Source organism: Catharus ustulatus, chromosome 1, assembly GCF_009819885.2.
Source record: "Catharus ustulatus isolate bCatUst1 chromosome 1, bCatUst1.pri.v2, whole genome shotgun sequence".
Classification (NCBI taxonomy): Eukaryota; Metazoa; Chordata; class Aves; order Passeriformes; family Turdidae; genus Catharus; species Catharus ustulatus.
The window spans coordinates 69456278-69474845 of record NC_046221.1 but is presented as its reverse complement, the minus strand read 5'-3'; positions in this window follow the sequence as shown (position 1 = coordinate 69474845).

Genomic DNA, 18568 nt, shown 5'->3' with positions numbered 1-18568 from the left:
CTCTGGACTGGAATTTTTTGAAAGCTTTCTGTCACTGAATCAATGGTAGCAGATTTAGAGTAAAGCTGATTACTTGTGAAACCTTGCAGTCACTGGGGCCTTGATCAGGTGTCTGTCCACAAGGGATGAGAGAGGAGGCACACAGTCCTATCTACCCCTAAACACAGTTGAAATCTAGGAGAAATTTCCTTGGGTGAAAGTATTCCAGAGCTTCACTGACTCCTGGAGGCTGGTTTGGATTTGATCTAGCATTATTTTGAGTTTCAACAGTAAAATTTCATGCAGCTTTACCCTCTTACCTGCTCTTTGCCAGCACAGAGAAATTTAGCTGAGAGCTGCTTAGCTTTCTTCTTTCTCTCTTGGGAAAACCAAGCTGTTGTGGGTTTTTGCCATGTACAAATAAACCACCTCTGCCAATTAAAGAAGTCCCTCCATAGTGTTTTCCATGACATCCACTCATCAGTGTCCACCTTCTTGAATATCTGTGTGCTGGAATGAGCACATGAGTGTTTTTGTTGAGGACTAAAACAGAGGATAGTGTTCTGCAACACATGCCAGAAATAAATTTGTCTTTGCAGGCACCCTGGTGACAGCTTATCCATTCAAAAACACAAAATAAAGTTAGAAACGAGATTTGAATTATTTTGTTAAGGGACTGAGGAAAATGCTTCGTACCCATGTTCCATCTTTCAGTAAGTACTCCCAGAATTTTGCTCCTCTCTATGTCATGGGCTGTGGCTTCTTGGTTGAAGAGAATGAAAATGGACACAAACTAAACTGCTGTAAAATGTTGTTATTATTTAAAGTCCTCAAAATACTGTACTGAATAGACCACTGTGGAAAGTGTCAACCATCAGGAGTGGTTTTAGCTCCTCCTAAGAGCCTATTCCTAAGAACATGCCTTATACCTTTGCATAGGAAAATTTACCATCAGGAGCCCATGTGCCCTGGGGGCTGGGAATAGGATCGGAGAATCCCACACACCTAATTATAGCCTTTAATATTGTGCAATATTTATCAACCATTTAAAAACCTAATTGTTTCATTTCTAATTTCTTCTAATTGAACTTTAGTCACAGAGTCTCCTTTGCCCTCTACTTGATGTGTTAAAAATCGCAACCCTAAAAGTGCTTATTTGAAAGATTCCATAATTAAGGAGCCACTTACTCCAGGAATGCCCTTTCTCAGAGATAGCAGACATGCCTTTGGGTGCAGGGTTGCACCAGTGTAGCCAGTGGCAGAATTTGGCTAAGACTGTACAGAATCACAGAATCCTTCAGTTTGGAAAAGAAATTTGAGTCCAGCACTGCCAAGTTTACCACTAGACTGTGCTCCTGAGTGTCACATCTACTCATTTTTTGAACACTTCTGGGAATGATAATTACACCACTTCCCTGAGCAGCCTGTTCCAATACCTGACAACCCTTTCAGTGAAGATATTTAACCTAAAATCCCATCTAAATCCTGCCTCCCCATCCTCCCCAAATCCAATGTGAGGCCATTTTCTCTTGTTCTATCACTTGTAACTTGGGAGAAGAGACCACCTGGCAACACCCTCCCTTCAGGAACTTGTAGACAGTGATGAGGTCCCTCCTGAGCCACCTTTCCTCCAGGCTAAACACCCCCAGCTCCCTCAGCTGCCCCTCACAGAACTTGTGTTCCAGACCCTTCCCTAGTTTTGTTCCCTTCTCTGGACCTGCTCCAGCCCCTCAATGTCCTTCCTGAAATGAGGGGCTCAAAACTGAACACAGGATTGGAGGTGTGGCCTCACCAGGGCTGAGTACTGGGGGGCAATCCCTGCCCTGGTCCTGCTGGCCACACCATTGCTGATCCAGGCCAGGATGCCCTTGGCCATTGACCTGGGCACAGCTGGCTCATGCTCAGCCGCTGTCGACCAGCACCCTCAGGCTGTTTTCTACTGGGCATTTCCCAGCTGCTATTCCCCAAGCCTGTAGATTTTAAAAGTGCAGCGGGAAGTGGATGGAAGGAGTGTAACGGAGCAGATTGAATAGAGAAAGGAAAGCAAAAGGTACAAATTTCTACCAGTTTCCTCAGGCATCCATAGCAGCTGCTTAATGATACATGTATCATTATATCTTGGAGTAGTTGGAGGGCAGAAGCAGACTTGATTACACTACAGACAATTGTTTCACAATAATTCTGGACCATTTTTCATTAGCTGTCTCCCCTCACAGCAAAACAAGGGATAATTTTTTTCCTAAAAAATCTTATACCTCTAGAAGGTTGTCCAACAGTTAAAGATTTTTAATAATTCATGATGCGAAACATCTTGAGCTAAATGCTAAATTTCCCAGCAATAACAACAAAAGATGAATGAAAGTAGCTGAGGTTAACTTGCTCTGATAGAAACAACAGGGTAAATAAAGAGAACAATGCTATCACTTCTACATGATTTATCAGTACATTTTTATTACACCCTCCACTTTGACAAGTTTTGTCACTCAGTCTGTTGAGCCAAACCAGTTCATTCCAAGGAAGCTGATTAAGTAACTGATTAAAACAAAGCAACAGATTTGTCTGCCTATAATCATTTACCATGGCACAAGCATTAGGTGGCAGCCCTTATTGGTGAGTGCAGCTGCTGACATTACCTTTCAGAAAAGATAAGGATTTTGGTTTTGATCACCTGTCCTAGACCATTAGGCCCCAAGGTGATATGACTGTAGTGATGTGAGCAACAACTTCTACGGCAATTACTTTGTTTTCTTCCTTTTGAATCACCTTTAAAAAGAAATGTCTCATTCATAGTCTTGTTCATAGCAACATTTATATGCGGTACTCCTGACTTCATTAGATGGACTGAATGTACCCAGTTATGAGCAAGGAGCAATTTGTAGGAAGTGAAGCCTTGGTAATTCTTTTAGGTCTGCTTTCCAAGACACACACTCTGATAGCTCCACCTTGGCTTTCCAGCATGGGTAAAGCAGATGATGATTGCAGTCTGCATAATTTTCAATTTGTTCCTAAAACTTATTTTGGGAGCCTGAGGATGCAGCTGGGTACCTAGGATTTACCAAAACATATTAAAGAAGTGAAATGAAAGGAACTGAGAGTGAAGGACTCAATATCTGTGGTTTTCAATATGAGATAAGGGGTTTATCTGGCTACGTGCTCTGTTTTGCCACAACATACTCTTCCTGTGAGATGTTTCGAGTATGGCTGTGATTGGTTGAGCACTAGCTGCCTGCCTTTTAAACATGCCTTAACTCTGGAAGTCAAAGCGAGAGGCCATCGCTGTTCAGGATCTCAGTGTTGGACATTCTTATAGGCAACATCTCCAGGAGCTGTATTTCCAAAATCTGGTCTTGTGAGCAGAATGATGTGAAGCAGCTACTACAAATGACAAAAATGAAAAATTTTGATTCTTCATCTGCAAGAAGAAAATTTTTCTTTCCTCAAAGGATCACAAATTTTCAAATTACAGGAAAAATATACTAGTCTTTAGATACTTAGTCCTTAAAATACTGAAATGAAACTATATGTACAAAATGTATTCACATTCCCTATTTTATCTTGGTTATCAATGAAATGAAAGCCACCTCGGGATAACTTCTGAATATAAGGCCACTGGAATTTGGATGTTAAATTGTTAAATTAAATTGTTGGTTTAGCAACTGATTCTGTGATCAAATATGTTCTGAAATTCTGGGTCCTGCACTGGTCACTGCATTGCAACCCAGACACTTCTCTAATCTTACTCAATCCATCATTCCCTTGTTTGAAGATTGTAATTTCAGTAGGTTTTCAGAGGAAAAGAAGATAGCTGCTAACTACAGCACACAGCAAACTGTAAAGCATCCTGCTGTGTTCACTTTTACATTGCCCTAGCAATTGATGCTGTTTCTTCTCTTGCCCTGTGAGTTATAGCTTTAGTAAAGGGTTGCTAGATTCAAGTCAGGAGGCTTCTGCTGGCAACGCAGAATGACAATTCTTATCTGTTTTCTATAGCCTGACATTTTCAGTAAGGCCTGGAAGGTTTGGTTAATAGGGTTTGTCAAAAGGGAGCTAAAATATAAAAGGTTGAAATATGGAAGGAGAGCATAGGAGAGAACCCGTGTCACATTAAATGTTACCAAAGCAATTTTTAGGAGACTAATTATTCACAATAGATAACTAAACTGTAAATCTCTATTACAAGTGGAGGATTGGATGTGAGTTTCCTTGGAAAGCAGTTTTGAAGTCTGCTCCTTTAATAGCTTATGCATAAGGAAAAGGGTAGATGTGCCAGAGGCTTTGGAAGATAGGAGGTTCAAAGGATGAATGGACAATAACTCCTGGATTCATTCCCTCTGCAAGACCTAAAAAGACATATTTGCATTATAAAAAGCCTGATATACTTTTTTTTTAATAGTTTGATATTGAAAGAATTCTGATGTAATAATTTTTTATGACTATTGATAATTAGAAAAAGGATGAAGGAACAGACATCTAAAGAAGGGCTTCACTTAGGCATTCTCAGCTGGATTTTCAAAGAACAGTGATAATCAGGTACTTCCTAAAATTTCATGTCCTGCCTTTTGAGACCAGAGTCCCTTCTAGGATGGCAATTGCACTTGCTAATGTCCCTATGAAATCCTGTGCCCTATTACCTGAGATAGCACATAGAGGGTAATCTGTGTCCTGAGGCAGTATTTGTTCCTGTCCTTTCTATTATGAAGCATTTTGTGAGAGGAGAGGAAAGGTAGTGGACAGTGCCTGTGACACGAGGCTTTCTGACATATTCTTTGTGGTAGTTCATACACTTCTTGTTTCTAATCTCTAGATGCTACTCAGACTTATGGATCCCTTTGGATGGTTTTATTTATTTCTAAGTGGTTTTTAATATGTAGACAATGCATTGTGGCAGAAACTGTAGGTTTGGCTACAGTTTTCGTGTTATTATCTCTGCACTGCCTCTTTATTATTGGTTTTACAATAAATTACATTTACCCTGTAAATATATGGAGACTTGCCAACACAAGACAACTGTTTTGCAACAGAAAGTGTATTAAATAATAGAGATGTAACTATACTACAGGTTGTGTGAACTCTCCTTTCTGATTTGAAAGGTATGATCCAGCTCATTAGTAAAGCACACTTAAAGAAGCTCTTGCTCCTTTATGGAAGAATTAAAAGGTGAAACTGTTCAGAGAATATCAGGAAGGTAATTTCCCTCTTGGTGTCTATCTGCAGCTGTAACATATAAAAAATGCAGTAAGATTGTCTCTGGCAAAGAATATGCTCATAAATGGAGCTCCAAATCTTGGAGTTGTTGGGTATTAATGAGGAATCTTTATGTCGCAATTAATTGCCTTAGACATGACTTAAACGTAGACAGGATGAAGGAGTGATGGATTTCTTTTCTTCTGCTTACAAATACGTAAGTTTTTAAGGTCCTACCATACTGCAGAAACTTAGCAAATTCCATTATTCCTTGCCATAAACATTAAAGCATTCTTTTTGTTTTTCCTATTGATAGCTAGCAGTGATCTGTATGACTGGAAAAAAACAAACCCAGTACTTTTGCCTAGGCAATGACCATGGTGACACTCTTTATTATGATGGAAGGTCCTGGTACATAAAATGCTTTTACCTAGTTGATGAATTCTATGGGCTCCAAGCAATAGAACACCAGTTCCTATTGCCTAGCCCTGGGATTAATCTGTGCCTCAGGACTTCATAGGTTTGGAGTATTTTCAAGTACAGTAATTTCACTACCATAAGGCGCACCGGACTATAAGGCGCACCCCCCGGGAGTCGGCAAAATTCACAACTTTGTAGATCATATAAGGTGCACCAGACTATAAGGTGCACTTCTTTTTTGCAGCGAGGCTCCACCCCCAGCTCCCCCCGGCGCAGTTGCTGGCCGAGGCTCCACCTCAACCCGGCAGCCATGGGCCCCCGGGCCCGCCTCCACCTGACAGGGGCAGTGCCGTGGGTCCCTGGGCCTGCCCCCACCCGGCAGCCATGGGCCTCCGGGCCCGCCTCCGCCCAGCTGCCGCAGCCCTGCCGGCTCCCCCCACAGCTCACGGCTCACGCTTCCGGGGTGGCAAATGTCGCAACTTTGTACATCATATAAGGCGCACCGGACTATAAGGCGCACTTCCAGGATTGGGGGAAAATTTTAGTGAAAAGGGTGTGCCTTATAGCCGTGAAATTACTGTACTCTGCTCTGACAGGCAGGATGATTCTCTGTGTCCTACTGCTGAGTATTTTGGACATAACAGTAACAAACTGGTTATAACTAATGTGCAGAACAGCCTTTTTTTCCTATCTTTGAAAGCAGAGAGTGATGAACTGCATACATCAGACAGTCACTGCACTTGCACAACAAAGTGGGTATTTCTGGAGCTGACTTGTTTATTATGCACCTCTCGTTATGACTGGTGAATCCTAACATATCAAATTTGCTTCACTGTTCATCTAAACTGGGACTATTCATGTCCATGGAGTCATGAACAGAAATGCAATAACTCTTGTCCAAGGGAGTTTGTCTTGTATCTGTACTTAGAAAGCAGCAAATAGATTGTGGCATCAAGGAATGGGCTATCAAGGAACTGCAGAGAGAAAGTGTAGACTGTTTTATGAGTAAAGTAATTCTGTACACAGAAATGCTCCTAATTATTAAACTGTCTGTGCTCTCATACTGCAGATGACTGTCAGGTTTATTCTAGGAAATCTCTGTCCTGGTGAGTCTTTAGTTCAGCACCATTTTAATATCTATTTTTAGCAAGGTTGTTTAGACTTTATTTGTAGCAAAACTACTAATATAATCATATATGAACAGTAATTACTGGTGTGTTTAATTATTTCTGCGCACTTAATTTTCATTTATTAGAGTAACATAATTTTCTTTGTATTAATTTTAATTTAAAAGAGTGGCTGGGAAATTGTACAGGATAGTGTAGTAATAAAGAGTATAACAAAATAAGTAAACAAAATTTCTTGAGTTTCAGTAGGACATGATTTGCTATGCAATGGAGCATTTCCATCAGTTGCAGGACAAGGGAGTTCTTCATAGGTGGTCTACAATAGGTGGTTGCTACAGCTGTAAAATATGAAGAAATGCATGTAATAGAAAAAAAGATAAACCTAGAGTCTGATAAATAGACAGTGAAACAGGGGATTAAAGATCTGACCTTCTCATAGTAGTCTCCAGTGTTTTCATCTGAATAAAGTGTAGAGATTCTCTTCCATCCTGGTGTAGCTGGTGCCTGCTATTTCCAGAGATGTTGGGGCTTCACAGAATCACAGAATATGCTGAGTTGGAAGGGACCCGTCAGGATCATTGAGTCCAACTCCTGGCCCTGCACAGGACACCCTGAGAGTCACATCACGTCCCTTAGAGAGCTGTCTAAGCACTTCCCGAACTCTGTCAGGCTGGTGCTGTGACCACCTTCCTGGGGAGCCTGTTCTAGTACCCAACCACCCTCTAGGTGAAGAATCTTTTCCTAAAATCCAACCTAAACCTCCCCTGACACAACTTAGGTTGTTCCCTCAGGTCCTGTCACTGGGTACCACAGAGGAGAGATCAGTGCCTGCCCCTCTGCTTCCTCCCTCTGTCATTGCAGAGGCCAGAGGCACAAGGGGGCATATTTACAGAGCTTTCAGTTGCAAGAAGTGACTTTTCAGTAGAGGGCATAGAGAAAAGGTGAGAATTTCATCTTTGACCACTTGGGAAATCTATCTGATGCTCTTATTCAGCTGGTCACTGGTATCTTGATCTGTGTTAGTTCTCAGATTCTGTGTTCCTCCATTTGGGAGTCAAATTCAATTTCACTATTAAAGGATTAATACATATTATTATACAGTGAGGAACTGGTACTTGATGGGGAGGAGGAAAACCCTTTTTCTCATATTTTATGGCTGTTGAGGCCAGACAAAAGAGGTGTTTTGACTGACTTCAGTCTCTAAAGATGAATGCAGTAAGCATTCTGGACATACTGAGGTCTAAGCTATCTGAAAAAAAAAAAAATAAAAAAAATTGTAAATATGAAAATTTCCAGGAATATATGGGTGTATGAGTGTAAGGGCTATTTTTTGTTTCCTTTATTTTTTTTAGAGCTTTGAATTTATAATTGTGTTTGAGCAACTCTCTTGCACAGGTCTTTTCAAATGAAAGCTATTTTGTTTGAGAGCTTTGGACTAGCTCAATTCTTGACCATTAATATAAAACTGGTTTCTTTTTACCTACTTGACTTGATTCTATAAGAACTGCTGCAGTTTGATTATCATGTAATATCCTTTATTAAGTATTCAAGAAACTGGTGCGTCTTCTTTTTAACAAAGTGTGTTTTTTGGAAGATTTTGCAAAAGCAAAGGTGCCTGGTGGTGTCACTTTTTTATTTGTTTTATTTGTGGCAATCCTTGCATTGACTAATGCTTGCACAAAACCCATCTATGCTACAGTTATTTCACGATTATAAGCTGTACCATTTTGACTAAAATTTTGGTCTGAACCTAAAAGTGTGGCATATGATCAGGTGTGGCCAATATATTGATGAGGTTCAGAAATTTGCCAACCCAGAAATGCAAGCCCGCACAGCCCCAGCGGGGGAAAGGCGGGGCCGATCCGAGCCTGCACGGCCCCAAGCCGAACCAGTAAACCTCGCAATCTGCAATTCTGTTACTAACTGGCAACTTTGTGAAAGTTGTGCAAGCATCTTCACTGCGAACGAAAAGTGCGGCTTATAATCAGGTGCAGTTTATATATGGACAAAGACCTAAACATTGCCGACACCCGGACATGCGGCTTATAATCAGATGCGGCTTATAATCTTGAAATTACTGTATCTTTTTTTTTGAGGACCCCTCAGTCAAACACCAATTCCCAGCAGTGAGGAGGTGTTAAATAGGCTGCCCATGAAAAAAAAAAACAAACCAAAATATTTCCAGTGATTTTCCTTGCTTTCCTTCTAGTCACTTCCTTTCTAGTCACTAATTCAAGAGCCTGTTAGTAATTTGCTCAGTAGTCCAAACCCATGCAAGAATAGGGAAATGAAATTTTCTCAGAGCTTGTTGCATTAAAAGTGACTTCCTTCCTCGTAAAAAATGCTTGGAGCAGTGAAATAAACTTTCTGAGAAAGCTGTCTATAGTCACAGAGTTGTGATGGAGTCATCTCCCTCCAGAAATGTCACAGAACCTGCATGAGGGAGGTGGAGCCACTGGAGTACTGCTGAATTCCTTTTGGTATGAAGCACCAACATTAATATGAGATTTTTCCAAATAGATGCTTCCTCTTCTTCCTCGAGGAGAGGTTGGAAACCATGCTGTTGTCTTTTGAGACCAGCACCTACTAATGTGTTTTGGATATGTCCTTTTATTATAGGGAATTATTAAAATGTAGGATTATAAATTGTTTGCTAGATATTATTATCCATATCTGGATATGCATATATCCAAATTATTTCTTTATACTTCAGAAAAGAAAACGAATGCACAATTGCCACTGCTATCTCTTGTGCAAACCCTCAGCTACAGCAAATGAGTGTTTTACTGCAGAATTATGTATTTCAGGGGATGGCTAAAGTTCATTAATCTTAATATACTTATGATATAAACATACAGAATGGCTGAAATGGAGGGAAGAGAATTTTAGGTTGCATGGGGTTTTTTTCTTTATTTATGCTCACACTATATTTTTTAGTATATTTAGTTGCAGAAACAACTAACTTGATTTTTAAAATAAACTTTGCCTGGCACTAGGAGCAAAGGGCACAAGATTTTAACAAGGCATTTATATTTTTTTTCCAAAAAATGACTCAGTCATTTGCATTTGTTAGGAAGAAATAGGTTTTTTTTTCCTAAATAAGCCATCACATTCAAAGTTGATTTGTTCCAAGGAAAGGAGGTGAAATTAGTTACTGACATGCAATAACTCATTTCTTATTTTACCAACAGTAATTAAATTGCCTGGAACTGTTGTCATTTAACAGCTTATTAATTGACTAATGTGCATTACTTGCATGCAGGCTATAGGTAAAATCCAAGGATTAGGAAAGGAAGAAAGGAGAAGAAAAACCTCATTGCTTTTTGTGACCATCATAGATGAATGATTAATTTATTTCTTAATAGAGTGCCATTTTTGCAAACACTAATAGGTTAGATTTCAAAGATACAATTTCATCAGCACTAGTTCTAAAGAAGGAAATGGTAGCCAACTAGTAATTCTTTGGAGACGAGAAAAGTGAATAATTGGTTCTGCTTTCTTTTAACAATATGAAGGTTATATAACTCTTTCTTCCTTAAAAATCAGTGTTTTCTTCTTGGATCAGTATTTACATTATAAAATTCCTTCCTCTAACCCTATGATTGGCCAAATATTCTGAAATTTTTCTCTTTTTGTTCCACCAACATGGAAAGAAACTTTGTCTCATGCATCAGGGAGTCTCAGCCTAATAGAACTGCACACAAAAGTGGTTATAGGCAAGTTCAGCAGCTTTGATTGTGTCCAGTCAAATATGATACATTCCAGTGCTGCATTAGTGGCCTATGTGAGGGGAAAAGAAATCAATGAGGTCAACATCTAGGTCCCAGCTGAGAATAGTCCATTTCATAAACATAAACTGAAAAGTTCTCAGTCATCTCAGTAAACTCTAATTTATAGTGTTGGAGGCTTCTAACAGAGTCTATGACTGTGTGAATAGACAGGGAAACATAGGTCAAGTTTTTAAAGGGAGAAATGTGAGATGGGATTTTCTGAATTACCTAACCATCAAGAGACTTATAACAATAGTGTCCTTTTATGAGACTGGAAATCATCAATTAGAAGACCTGGGAAGGGAAATGAATTAGTTATGTGAGCTGCCTAAATGTGAGAGCAGCATGAAATTCAGTCCAATGAAGTGTCAGTTAAGACTCTGAAGAAAAAAAACCCAAAAATGTGAAAGTCATCGTATAGGGCTACTCAGAAGATGAAGGGGAATGGAATAGCTCCAGGACACAAGGCTGAAGAGACCATCCAAATTACTCAGTTTTATACACCATGGCTGGGAGTTGTTTGTCCAAATGCAGGAATCAATAGTGCCCATATCTCCATCTGCTTGTCTTTTCAGGTCTGTGATTAAAATCAGGTGGTTCTTAGTACTGTTCTTCCTCTTTTAAGGCAGAGCAGGTGAATTGTGCTCACTTTTCTGCATTGAGTAGAAAGGGAGTCTGTACCAACAGATGGGGTGTAGAGACTTCCACTGTGGATCTGTAAGTGGGAAAAGATTATTCCCATATGGGAGTGCTTGTCTATCCTATCTGGGGACTTGGCCAAGTGTTTGATTCTTAAACACCACTGAACCTGCACCAGGTCCAAAATATGGTGGTAGTTTTGGGGTCACCATCCTTCCTGTTGTTCAGAAGCAGGCCACAGGTAAAGTGAAACCTTTGGATTTATGTGATCATGTTGCAGAGAGAGGGGAAACACACTGAGTGTGTAGCCAGACAACCTGGAATTCGTTAGGCTGTCTTTCAAAGTGTAACTTCATGTAAGTCCATAACGTGCTTGTTTTTATTTCAATAAAACAGTAATTTTGACAATAACTAAATATGTCTGGCAGAATAGATGGGAAGGCTATGAAACTATTAATAACATTTGGACACATCCTGCACTGTTTTAATGTATCACAAGTTAGCACAGTATTGATTCAGTATCAAAGTTCTGAGAAACAAGCCTCTTACCAATATCTAGGATCCGATCTTGTAATTGAACTAGAAAATGTTAGATTTCCAGCATTACTTCTGAGAATTCTTCCCAATAAATGTGTGTTTTCCACTGAGGCTGAAATCACTGCAAGTGTTAGGTTTAATTTTTTTCCTTTTTGTATTTTTCTCATCATACAGGTTCTCTTTCCCCCCTCTGTGTGTAAAATAAACATAATGGGGCCAACTCTTGCATTTTACTACCTTGACTTGTGGGAACATCCTTTCACATACTTGGGTTAGGTAATGAAATCTTTTTTAGAAGTATTAAACTTTGTAGAAAGGAAAGTAGGTGGAATCAGAAAATATCATACAGGGAAAGAGACCAAGTAGGAATCATGGACAAAAGAAGCCTTTGTCAGGGTGTGATGAAGAAGGAGCAAGAATAGAAAGAAAAAGAGAGCCACTGTTGTGACATTAAAGCACAAGGAAGAATTAAAACCTACTACTTAAAGGAGAAATGAAATAGTGTGAAGGAGGGAAGCCAGAAGAATGGTTTTGTATTGAATGGCTGTAATGAGAATGGCTGTAATGAGTGGGTACTGATATACCAAAAATGGATGGTACACTGGTTTCCATTTTATGTGCCTCCTTATTTCAAGATGTCCCTCAGATTTGGATATTCCTTTTATCCAGCATCTTACATCTACAGTTGTTAACCTCCAGAGTTTGTCAGTAAAACTGAAGAAATGCAGGATACACCTTTTTTGTTTCCAAAGCTCATCTTGATTTTCCTTTTTAGGTCTAGGATCACACTGGTCTAGTTTCTTTCAGGATCATAAAGGTAATCTAAAATGTTGATTTTTAAATTTAGTATCCTTGTCTTTGTTAGATGCCAGTGGTTGTTAATTTATGCAGTGCACCTGCACCAGCAGAAGAGTGTCATTCCTTCTTTCCTGACAAATGGCCTCAGGTACAATGTCCTGCAAGGTAAAAGCCTACTTTTGTTAGACAGCAGAAGATACAACTATATAGAAGAGATAAGAGGAGGGTAATAGAGACTTAGAAATGTCACTGCCACTGCAGTAGCACCTCTTGTCAAATGGCATTAGTAAATTTATCCAAAGGATATCAAAACTACATTTTTTCTTCTAGTCTGTGAGCTACCTATGCTGGGCATTTGCCTCCCTGGTGGCTTTTCAAAGTGCTTGGGTTTTCCTTATCTGAAGCTATGCTGCTTTTGGTGAGAGTATGGTCTGTGTGAGAAGATATGTGGAGTGCAGAAAATCTTACTTCTGGTAGGAAGCAAACAGTTCTTCTTAGCCCTTTGTGGTTCATCACATTGTTAATACCAAGTGGCTGAAAAACCACAGCTATATATAACTTGCTGGTTACAGTAATTTCACGAATACAAGCTGCACCATTTTGACTAAAATTTTGCTCCCACACCAGAAATGCGGCTTATACTCAGGAGTGGATAATATGTGAATAATTTTCTGACATTTACAACCCCAGAAGTGCCAGCCAGGGTGCCAAGCCGAGCACCTGCCAGTAAAACCCAGGATTTCATGATTGTTACAAATTGGTTACTGTGTTGCGCAGCGGGTGGGGCCAGCTCAGCGCCAGCAGCGCGGGGAGAGGGAGGGCGGCAGGGGAGTTCCCTACTTCAGGCGGGGGAGAGGCAGGGGGCTCTGTGCTGACATCCCCATGGTTCGGGAGGAGGCGGGAGCTCTGTGCTGCTGCTCCCCGCTGCCATCCCCCCACAGGGTAAGCGGGGGGCTCCTGCCCCCACCTGCCGCAGCAGGAGCAGGCAGGCTCTGCCCCCGCCCTCCGCTGCCACGGTGGGGGCAGGGGTGGTCCGTTCCTGCCCGCTGCGGGAGCGGGGGTGCTCTGTGCCCCGCTGCCACTGCGGGGCAGCGCCGGACCGGGGCGAGCGAGCCCAGAGGCGGTGGCCAGCCCTGAGCAGCCCCGCTGAGCGGCCCCACCGAGCTGGGCCACCTGGCCCCGTCAGCAGCCCTGAGCGGGCCGAGCCTGCACAGCCTTAGCTGAGCCAGTAAACCCCGCCCTGCCGCGGTTCTGTTACTATTTGGCAAAGTGAGTTCTCGCTGTGAATGACAGAGCGGCTTATACTCAGGTGCGGCTTATTTATGGACAAAGAATGAAATGTTTGCCAACACCCAGAGATACGACTTATAGTCCGTGTGGCTTGTATTCGTGAAATTACTGTACATGTATTTAGTTATCTGATTGTTTTTTCACAGCTAATTATTTATAACAAAAATAACATGTCATGGGTAGATAGCCTAGAAGTTATTTATTCTTTTTCTTATTCATCCTAGATGGCTTCTCACCAGGAATAAAAATATGCCAGCAAAACCTAAGTGGCAAAATCTGAACTGGTACGTACATGTGATCTACTTTAGAATACATGTCTGGCCATTAAAATGGAAGTGACACTGACTTCACATCACTGCACACATCAAAATTTCAAAATCTGGAGAACTTTTGAACCTCCTATGATTTCTAAATAAGTACCATCCAAAAAACATTTGATCTTTCTGGCTGATTGGGCTGTAGAAGAAAAGAAGGAATATCAGTGGTTCATTTGTTCTGGACCAAATGTATCAAAAAGATACAGAAATTATGAATTGTCTGGATCAAAAGTAGTTCCCAAAGCCATCTGGCATATCATCAGGCTCTGTGGTTCTTCATAATGCTGTAGAGTTAATCTACTGTCTCATTAGAGTAGCTGACAAATCTCATTGAAAAGTACTGCAAATCTGTATATCTCTCAGCTGTAGGAGCACAAGGGCAAGTACAGACAAATCTTTCAAGATGATACCTTAGAAAGGATGCCAACCTCCTGAGAAAAACACTAAAATAAGATTTATGTTTTGGTGGTTATGGTTACTGTCGCAGAAATTTATGCTAAAACTAACTTCTCATTCTGGTGTACGCACTTCTGCACTATCACACCAGTTGGGTTGACTATGTGCATTCCCATTCCAGACTGAAACAGGTTTTACAGAAGACAGCAGGTTTTAGATGGAGAAACATAACATGAAATTTTCTGTTCACACATCTGAATGTCTGGCTCTTTCAACTGCAGAAAAGGTATTCTAAAATACTTTTGGAATTTTGCACTACATTTGGCCAAATAGCAGTAATTATTTGACTCTGCCATTACTTGCTTCTAGTTTTTCATCCATTTATGAGACATAATGCCAGTGCAACTGCAGTGTTCTGGTAGAAGTACCTGTGCATGAGAATTTATACTTGTAGCTGTTGCTCCTGTGATGAGAGGAGTTCTGTGTGTCCATAACATCATTATTATCCTAGACAATACCAGACATTAGTTTGCATGTGCCATTGTTGCTGGGACAGGGCTCCTGTCATTTCAGGAATGGTCAGACGTGTTGTTGTTCCAATTCAAACTGAGAGGCTGTTTATTACTATTTAAATAATAAATATATTATTTAGTGCACAAGTTTTAGTTGTCAGCATGTGAAACTCGCATGTTCGCAAACCAGCAAAGGGAAGAAAAGAGAGCACATAACATGGGATTCAGAAATAATTCATGATGATTTAGTCTGAGTTACTATAACCCTAAAGCTCCATTAAAACCTAAAATGAATGCTATTTCCTCCTGAGAGCAGAGTACAATCTGCTAACTTTTGCCAAGATGAGAGCTATTATGGTGTACAACATGAATGCATATAAATTACAAGGTTTATATTTGCTGTTTTTCCTAATGTTAACTTTGACTGGCATGTCAAATTAAAAGCAAGAGGGAAAGAAAAGGAAAAACCTGCATCAGATAAAGAAATGTAAAGAAGTGTAATTTCTAACTACAGAACACAAGACCTTCACACTTCAAACAATCCAAACAGGTTTTCTTTTAATGATTAGGTTTCACTTTTTTCCCCCTTTATACTAGGGATGCATAGAGAGCTACAGTAGTATTTGGAAATAATTCAGTAAGCTGAGTATCTCCTTTTTTCACAACTCTAGTAAGACTGGGGATGTTTCAGGTTTCCTACTGTTATTGTTTGGTGCAAGGAATACAGGAAAATTAAAGTAGGTGGAAAATTCCTGATTGAAACACATCAAAGAAAACTTTGTATCTCAGGACATGGTACTGAAACTGTCCTGAACACTCTTTTAATGGCACTTGCAGCATTTTGCAGGTAAACAAATAGGAACTTGCTTTCCATTAAGGAAGACAGATGCTGCAGAGAGTCTGCATCTCCCCAGAGCAGCTGCTCTATCTAAGATCCAAATAGGTCATTTAAGCCCTGATCCCAGAATGAGAGCTATTGGGTCAAAATGTGCATATCCAGGGACTAAGGCATGACCTGATAAAAGTAAAAAAATTGGGATTTTTGTATATACTTAAAGCATGTTTTCAGAACGTGAATATTTCAGAAGAATATTTTTCCTGCCTCTCTCTTTATATTTAATACAAAGAGCTTCAACTTTTGCTCATTTTAGCTCAGCTGATTTTTGCTCCCATAGTTCAGCTCTTTTTTCATTCACATAGTTTAATTTGCCCACTCTTTTATACACAGAGCTACTGTGTTTATGGATAGAGAAATGTTTTTCTATATGTCAAATGAGCTTTTAAAAAGTATTATACTCTGCAGGCATGCAGGAGATGATGTTTAAACATAGCTTTCTCCTGCCTAGGCTTCGAGACGATTGAATTTTGAATCTCCTATGAGGTAAAAAAATTGATTATGGACCATTTTGGATAGGGTTTGGAACACAACTCTATTGCTATCTATTGATGTGCATTACCAGAAGCATCATAAAGCAACTGGATCCAGGATGTCTTTTTAAGGTGATTATTGGATAGGGAATGGCTTAACATTTCTAGCTTCCTGTTGAATATTTTGAGCAGGGAGGAATATTGCAGCAAGTCTTCTGGAATATTACCTTTTCCCCTTTTACAGAAGTTAAACCACCTGTCAACATGCAGTTTGAAAGGCAACAACTGCCCAAGAAGCAAGGGGCAGAGACAGGCTGCAGGCTCACCTTTGTGCGCGGGCAGAGAGCTCGGGCAGCTGATGGGGGTGGGAAGGAGGGTGGAGAGACTTCCATTCCTGCTGCCCTGCATTGCCCCATCCCACAGGCCTTCTCTGCCACTGAGACGTGCACCAGAGCTTTTGGCTACTGTGGCCAACCCACAGTTAATGGCATCTCAGATGCCAACAGGAGTGAAAATATGCATTTTTAAGAGGTCTCAGAGTTGCTCATTACCGGAATTAAGAAAAGGCTAGATCAAAGTTGTGATTTCCCCTGTTTTCCTTCTCCTGCATTGTCATTTATATTTTAACCCTTTTTCTACTGAAGAAAATGAGAATTTGTAGTCCTTACAGCTTTAGTCTTTCCCTTTTCATACTTAATCAACTTTTAATGTTCTCCATAAGTCTAAAACATTTCCCAAGTCTTTTAATTTCCTTACTGTATTATTTCCAATTACAAAGTCATCAGTCTCAGTTCTATCACTGTTTTTGGCTTTTTCACTCGTTTTTTTTTCCTTTGTAGTTTCAAATTCACTCTTTTACTGCTGAAAAACCCTAGCATTTTTATTCCTGCTCTAAATCTGACTGCTTCCTAATCCCTGGGGTTCAAAGCCAATATGTTTGGTAATGACTTCATACAAAGGAAAAGGAAACTAAACCAATTTGTGTTTTCCATTGTTGTGATAAATGCATATCTGAACTTTCAGCTGGTCTTGGCTTCAAAAACTAAAGTAACCAACTTTGCTCGGTGGCACTATGGTCTGAAGAACAAACATTGCTTTCTTTGTTTATTTTTTTCTCATCAGGTGACTTATCCTCCACATTTGAAAGCAAAAGATGCAGCCATAAAACTGAAACAGAGGATTACTATAAACACAAAATTAGAATAAGGTCCAGGCATTTGAACAAAGATTAATGTCATCTTATAACAGGCACTGCATGAAATCCCACAAAGAAAAGCCATGCCCCTAAAGAGAGCACAGAGGTACAAATGACTAAAAAGCCTTTGAAAATAACCATCACAAATTCAGGTGTTGAGGAAATCAAGATTTTCTCTGGAAGACACAAATTATTATCAGGGTTTTATGTCAAGGGATATTTAGTTCACGTGCATGTGTGGTAAACCCTCAGTAAAAGCTACCAATATCCCTGAATTTTTGTATGATGTTCTTTTATTTCCCTCTGTCTCTTGAAGTGACTGTATCCCTCATAAGAGAGGTGATTGAAAAGTCTTTCCCAACTTCCCCTTTCTTCTTATCTTACCTTGGAGTTTAAAAAATGGGATCAGGTTTTCTTTTCTTAAGAGTTCTTGTATATTCATACCCATGCAAAGGTGAAGTGAACAGAACACACGTGTGTAACCGTGAAACTGAAAAAAGCCCTCAAGCGAAACAGCTAAACTTCAGCACCTCCACCACCACCCTTACAGCACCTGCTCATGGCCAAGTTCTCTGCAATAGGAGCCTCCAAATCCACTGTGTGTAAAACTGCTTATCTGGACACGTTGGTTTTGGGGCAGAGCTCCCAGTGACCCCTTGAAAATCAGGGCAAATTCAGTGTTCAGTGTGTGCTGCTTAACCCCATCAGCAGTAGACAAGCTGGCTGACACAGAGCAGGGTGCTGTATCCCTGCCTTGCAATGCAGCCACACTGAAGTGACTGACATTACTGCAGATGTGCTTAAGTAATAATATAATAGAAGTGTCCTCAGAGGATGAATTGTACTGAGAACCAGTATACTGATGCTAAATTGTGCACTAAATTGGAGGCTTAAAAATGAGGAAGCTAGTAAAAAAGATGTTAAGGTGAAAAGTGAGGAAATTAAAGTGTTGCAGCTCAGCATGGGGGCTACTTAAACATCCCATAAAATGAGTAATAAATGACTACCCCTAGGAGGGAAAAAAAAAAAACCATAA